Source organism: Aythya ferina, assembly GCF_964211825.1.
Source record: "Aythya ferina genome assembly, chromosome: 5".
In the NCBI taxonomy this organism is placed as follows: domain Eukaryota; kingdom Metazoa; phylum Chordata; class Aves; order Anseriformes; family Anatidae; genus Aythya; species Aythya ferina.
The window spans coordinates 61977415-61984983 of record NC_140301.1 but is presented as its reverse complement, the minus strand read 5'-3'; positions in this window follow the sequence as shown (position 1 = coordinate 61984983).

Genomic DNA, 7569 nt, shown 5'->3' with positions numbered 1-7569 from the left:
TTTTCTATTCTGATTATGAAGTCCTCAGAGCAAGGTTGTCTCTTCTCTGCAAGGTCCAGAAGGAGAGAGCTCTGACCTGAGTTCCTGCTGCTGGAATACAAATATTATCTAGCGGGCTATGCAGTGCCTACTGTGTTGATGCTGGTGGAGGAACACGCATTACAATCCATGGAAAAATCTGATTTGAATGAAAACGTTGAGTGGTTTGGTTGGGGAAGGAGAACGCTGAGCATGGTTCCATTTTTTTTCCCAGCAAAATCTCTGAAGGAAGTTGACAAAGTCCAGAAATTCTTGTGAAATCAAAAAGCATTCAACAATCAGCGCTACAAAGTAAAACAAAAGACAATATCGTCTGTCCCACTGGCGGGTTTCCTTCCTCCCCGCAACTTGCTGGAAACCCTTCTCTGACGCCCAGCCTTGGTCAGGGCTCTCATTCCAAAGGAATTGCTTCTGTGCCTGTGTGTCAAGAGAAATCTGTTTCCAATAGGCACTAAAAGGTCTGCTCATCGTACTCCTGTTTCACAAAAAGCACTCCCAGCTCCTCGCGGCGGCACGCTGGCAGTGGCTCACAAGGCGTTTTGCCCTCGTCCTGCAGCCTGCAGAGCTGTGCCAGGTCCAGAAGTCTTGCAGCTGGCCCAAGACCAGCTTGTGGGAAGCTTCCGTGCTTCAAGGTGAAGCCCTCCCTGGCCATCTCGGCTTCCCCTCTCCTGCAGCCACAGCAGAAGGTGGACAAATTGAAGAGCTTTCACCTTGCTTTGCTTCTCCTTGGCTCATCGAGAGGCTGGAGCTTCCCACCAGCTGCTCCTCAGGAAGGGATAAAGCTGCCCGTGTGTATTTTTTTCTTCCTGCATTTTTTTTTAAAAAACTGAAATTCTAAGGAAAATTGCAGCATGCAAATTAATAGCTTTGTACCTGTAGGTGGTAAAATGGTTTAGAAAGCATCAGCTGATCTGTCTTAAATTCAGCTACAGGACAGGATTCCTCCTTCCCCTGAGCAGAGGAGAAGGTTTTGTGAAGAAATAAACATGTCCATAGTTTTTTTCCCCCTCACAGACAAGGCTGTGGTCTTACCTGTGAGCCACGTTGCCCCTGAGTCTAGGAGCACCCTGAGGACGTGTGCTGGAGCCGGTGTCCTGCTGTCACCAGGAGCAGCCCTGCAGGAGTGGATGGGGAGATGCAGAGCGCTCCCTCCTCCTGCTTCCTGCCCCATCGCCCCCCAGGAGTGCTGCCCAAGCCATTGCCTCATCCTGACCCTACCTCCTGGAGGCCTGTCCACCAAGCAAGGCCCCGTTTGCGAGGATCCAGGAGCTCGTTAATCACCCCGAGCTGTGAAGTTCCTCAAGTGGAACCGGAGGCTGGGCAAGAAGCATCTATTTGTTCCCTCGCTCCATCCTCAGAGAGCCAGAGCATCTCCAGAGGAGGTCAGGGCGGATTCCCAGAAATGTGACCCATCCCCTCAGCAATGTGAGGGTAATTCAGAGCGGGCCGCGGGCTTGCCGGCACCGCCGGAGGTTGCTGCCATGACTTCACGAAGCGCTGCACACCCCCAGGAAGAGCAGGCCAAGGAGGAGGAGTCCGGTGGTGCCTCCGCTGCCCTCGGACAGCAGGGGCTTGTGGTTGTGTAATGTTTACACGACCACAGAGCTCTCCATGGCTACACAGACCTCAGGAACAACAGCTCGAGCCCGTGTGCTCAGAGGAGAGCAGCCCTCATCCCCTTGAGCAAGAGGAGCCCGGGTGAGTAGCTGAGTGCTGTCTGCACTGCGGGAAGAGCCAGCAAAGCCTCACACACTGTTGTGTTGGTGTTCTCCATCTCTGAGCCACAAGTTTCATAAAGTCTTGTTTTCATGACTGGGATTCCTGCAATGCCCTTACAGTGCACACCATATAGCCCCCAGATCCCTCACTCACACTTCAGATGTGTTTTGGGAAGGTGTTTGCACCTGCATGTCCTCCACCCCATCTGCACTGCAACATCACCAGCAGTGACCAGAGTATGGCCAAGATGGCCAGATGACCAAATGGCCAGGTGTGGTCCTTCTCAGCTCCAGGGTCAAGCTGGATTTTAGCACATTTTCTTCACTCCTCCATCCTGAGGTAAAGTATAGGTCCACTGTAGTTCCTCCATCTACTTACTGGGTTTTGTTCCCTGCCCATCCTCTAAGCTCCTCTCATTTCTCTCATGAAGGTAGCACAACGGTGAGCTAGGAATGCTCCGGGATGGGTTCTACCAACCTTCAGTGGACCAACTCTGATATAGGTCAGATTGACTTCCAGCTGAGGATTTGAATCAAAAAACATGATACAAGCTTCGTGAAGTGGGTGCTGGGGCATTCGTGGCACAGAGGACTAGGTAAACCTGGAGAGATTTGGTTCCTTGTGGAGTTCAGACATAAACTGCAGCTTCTTACACTTTTTTTTTTTTTTTTTTTTTTTAATTTTCCGTACATTTCTTGATTGCATCTCCATTGCCTGCCACCATATTCTCAACATCACAATGCATTATTGGCACCAGAAATATGACTGTGTATGACTATGGTGGCACAAAGTATCTAGCAGAGGGTGCTGAACCCACTCAGCATATTCCGAGGAAGAGTGTGCTGACCACCCAAACAGACCAAGCTCTGCACCCAGCAGGATTTGGGCAGCTGCTGGGCTGGCAGCCGGCTCTGGTGCCTGGCAGGCTCAGGATCTCCAGCCAGGAGAGGGCAGTGCTGTATGCACACTCCTGAGCCAGAGCATCGCTGGCATTCCTGCAGACAAACCTCTGGCTGATTTTGTGCCAATGGAGATTACGGGCTCAGCCTGACACAGAACAACTTCCCATGGCAAATGGTAAGTGTTGGTCACTGGGAAGTTGTTTTCTTTAGTTTGTTTGTTGTTTTTAATGGAGATTTTTCCCAGAGTGTTTAGTGATGGTACCTTCTTGACCTCTGAATTTGGATGAATGAATGTCCTGGTGAACAACACCAAAATCTTTGCCAAACCATGTTGTCTAGGGAAGAAGAAGGTCAGCCACTGAGATGATATCTGGGCAGCTTCATGGGGACAAGCCCTACACAAAAATATTCAGAAGCAACATTTTGCAATTTTCCTAAACTCAAAAACTCACAGGACCTTCCTCTGTCTCAGGGGAACTCTTTTATCATCTTGGGGAAGGATTTTTCATCTGGAGCCTGTTGGAGCATTTCAGGCTCTCCCAGACCCCCAAACTTGAAGGCCCAATGGTCTTCTCAATGCTGCAGGTTGCCTTGTCCTCCTTCCCCTTTGCTCCCAGGGTGGCTCTCTAGCATCAGGCATTCACTCTCACTGCATGGCCAATCTTCTACAACCCAGCCCAGTCCTGCGGTGCTGATGGGGATGCATGGCCACTCTCCTCCCAGGCAAAATCATGCGATGGTGTAGAGAGAAAAGAACCAGTGAAAAGGATTTGGAGGTGTTTTCAATGACTGATGACCATCGCAGTGGAGCACATCTCAAGGTAAGGGCCAGAAGTGGAGTTCAGGGAGAATGAAGGCTTGTTGACATGGCTTTGCCATGATGCTGGGAACCACCCAGTACAGTACAGGGCTGAGAAACTTGCTAGCTGGGACAGCTTAAACCAGTTCCTCTAACAGAAAAAGCTCTCTCTAGAAGAGAACTTCTTAGGAGGACTCTGTTCAAAGGCTGTGGTTTGTTGTTTTTTTTGTGTGCATACTTCAAAGTTCCAAACGAGATTGATAAAGACTTACTCACCAAGAGTCACGGTCATGTAGATCCCTGAGTACTGACTGGTACATGACAGCCCCCTAGGTTAAACTCTTTGCCTGGTATTTAAGGCAGGAAAATATAGAGGGAAAACACCAAAAAAAAGCCATGGGGACCATGCACCACCCACATGGAGAGCTCCAGACGTTCCCAGCACCAGCCCGGCAGCCACCAGTCTAATAGGCATTCATTAGCAAGTGTAGACACTGGCAGCAGCAAATTTTGGGGTCTGCAGTCTGCAAAACTCCCTCTCTCCTCCCTTCCCAGCTCTTTCTTTGAAGATCCCCCAGTCTCCTGTTGACACACATCTTGTGGAGATGCCTCTGGCGAGAAGTTCCTCAGCACCACCCGGTGCAGTGAGGGTATAGCCTCTAAGGATGGATGGTATCCAAATGTTTGGCAGAAATTCCAACTTTCCTTACTTTTAGGCGTATCTGTGGCTTTTTGATACTGTAAACAACTGACATAGGCATGGAAGAATAGTGTATCTGAAACAGTTTATACAAAAGAATTCCATCTGTCAGTCTGTTTACAGTTCACATGTGAAAAGGCAAAAATCTTTAAAAGGAAAACCCCGGGGGAAAAAACATTTATATATATATATGTATATATATACCCCGTACATATATATGGGATATGCTACAAATAATTGTTGAAGTGGAACAGTATCACTATGGAATTTTTTTCACTTAAATAGCAGTATTTTTTTTCCCCTGGTGTAAATTAAATTTTCCCAGTTTGCTTTTTAACTTATTCAAAACAGCACAGAGAAAGCAAAGAAAGCAGACTGGAATTAACAGGGTGGTTTGGGTCCTTTTTTTTTTTTCCTTTTTTAAACACTTTCCAGTTTCAAAATTGTCCTAAAGCTTATTGAAATTGTGCATTAGATCATGGTATTGCAGTGAAGAAGAAATACTGCTATTACACCCTTGAGAATAACCTTGAAACCTAGCCGCTGTGTTATCTAGAGGGGGATTTTAGAAATTGCTGTGAGAGCTTTAACTTCTGCTTGGACAGCCACCAAGGAAAGCCAGAAATGATCCAGATTTCATGTCTTTTCCCAGGGGAAGAAAAAATCCTGTATAATTATCCACCTCACTCCTAAACGCCATAGGGCAGAACTCTGGAGACATGCGTGGTAAAGACATGATTTTGCAATGTTTGTGCTGAGCTGAAACAAACCTGGATAATATACAAGGTCATACGTAGGTGTCACATAGGTTAGAGGCACAAGCAGCCAGGGATGCTTTTAGCTCTTCCATTGCTCTCTCAGAACCCAATCCTGCCAGTGCAAGGTGCATGATGAGTATTAAAATCCTTCAGTGCTCAGCAGCGATGAGGGCCTTCTTGTCCTTGGCTGAGAGGACCCCTGTGGTAGAGACGTCCTGAAGACAAGAGCTCTGGGTATAGCACTGGGGAGGCTGGTTCAGACACGGTTCAGAGGTTGGACAGGGGTTTTCTACCTCTGGAGCATGAGTTTTCACACGTCCACTTGTGATGATCTTCCCAACCATGTACTCAGTGGGACCCCAAGAAAGCGGGGGTGCCAGAGAGAAGAGGTTCTTCTTTTTGCAGAGACACCACCAAGGGTTGACCCAGTTGGCAGGTAGGCTTAGGACCACTCCACAAGCATCATGCTGATCCAGGGACCAACAAGTGTCCCAGCTCAGGCTGCTCTCAGCCTCCTGGCCCCACTGGTTTGGCTGCTGCTGAAGGCACCAGGGAGACACAGCCTGTATCATGTCTCAGACCTACTCTAACAGCCAGGGTTGAGTTTGGCTGTTTCATTTTAAGAGCTCCTCAGATGAAGCAAGATGGCTAACAACACAAATATTTACATGTGGCAACCGTTTGTTTTAATTGCACAGGCTGAAACCAGGGTTTTTTGATGCCCCCACAGTAATGGGAGGAAATGGGGGTGTTTTTCTGCACATACCAGAGCCCAGCCAGCCTTGGGAGCGGAAGGAACGATGTTGCCCACCAGCTTGACCAAACATGTGCTCCTCATATTCCTCCACCATGAAACAGATTGCATCTTTGTGTCTTGGCAGAGAGATGAGCCTGCAATCACACTGCAATAACATCTCACTTCTGGGAAACTCCACAGGGCCAGATTCTGCCCTTACGTCTTACATGGAGAGGCAACAAGCTTGAAGCAGTAACCTGTGCTCCCTTTTCTGCAGATGTTATGAGCTCTATGAGACCTTCTTTCTGCTTTATGTTTGCACATCGCATAGCAGAGGGCAGTCCCTAAGACCAGGAGAAATAATAAATACATCAAGGTTTCTAATGGAAGATCGTTGCCTGATGGGTTCATAGAAATGTGTTTGGTAGCATTAAGGGACAGATTGGTTGGGATTGCAGTTGACTACAATTATTACCATCCCAAATTGAAAATTCCAGCAAAAGGTCACCCTTTTGGAATTTCTTGTATTTCAAATTGCTTCCTATTTCCTTACCCCAAACTGTGCTACCAAAACTGTTCAGCTGCTTAGGGGATGAAAAATTGAATAAAAGATAGTGACTGTTTAACATCACCAAGTAAATACATAAATAAAAAGGAAGCAAAAACAAGCACACAAACAACAGCAAAACACATGAAAACCAGAAACAGTATTTTTAGAAAAGTGTTTGTAATAATCTTGTTCCTATTGTTTGCCATCTTGTGCCCTATTTTACATCCCACTGTTGAAATGATATTACTGAATCTCTAAGACCAGGGAGATTTCTCATAACAAAAAGGTACATCTTAGAAATACCAACATTTTTTCTCTCACTGTTCTTGGACATGCTGACACGGTCTTCTAGTCTCTGGGACCTGCACTGCTGTCAGGGGAGAAGCCAAAGGTAGGGAAATTAAACCAAAAATTAAATTCTTTGACTGATGTTTTCTGGAGAGGTGAGAAAATAGTTTTCATCAAAGCTACATTTCCCAAGTAAGCTCAGCTTATATTTGGGGTGAGGAGAAACTAGTCCTGGGCTCTTCTGCCAGATGTGGATGTCTCTGTGAGAGGCAGCTGTGCTGCTGTCCCCAGAGAGGTCTGGCCTGGGTCACAAATTTGTATGGACATATGTGGTATCAAGTGTGTGACTTTGTGCTCAAAAGATCATTGCTTCATCAATGCACAGGACATTCCCAAGCCAACCCATCTTCAGCTGAGGAGATCAGATGGAACCCAGTCTTGCAGCTCATTAGAGAGTGCACCACCATGTGCACAAGGCCAGATGTCTGATCCTGCACAAGTGGAGATGGGGACACACTTCTTAGCTCCAGGTTGTTTTCTGGGGATGGTTTTGTGAGTGGCTGCCTCAATCTGTATTGCAGGCCAGGCGAGAGGGATACAGATACTGAGACAGATGTTGAAGTCACCCTATAAAGTCCTAGCTTTTTTTTTGTCACTGCTGTCTGGGACTGATGGAGAGCTCAGAAAATGATTTGGTCTGATGCAAAAATGATGGATAGAAACAAATAGCTAGCCAGATCACAAGATTTTGCAGTGAGATGGGGCACAAAACACCCATAGCAAAAGAAGACAATTAACCACAATGGGATGCAACATCACTCGTGACTGTCTGTCAGATACAGCTATGGAGCAGGTGAGGCAAAACAGGTAGGGAGATTATTTATTTTCCTTGTAAATTAGAAGCATAGTATTTTACAGAATGGAGTAGCCTTGACCAAGGAAAGGCAAAAATACAGGCAAATCCAAAATGCTTTATTTGTTTGCTAGCACACTAGTATGGATTCATTCTATAAAACTGCAGGATGCAGGAGTCAGGAGTGAGGGATCCCTTCCGAATTGACATTGAAACCTCAGTCAT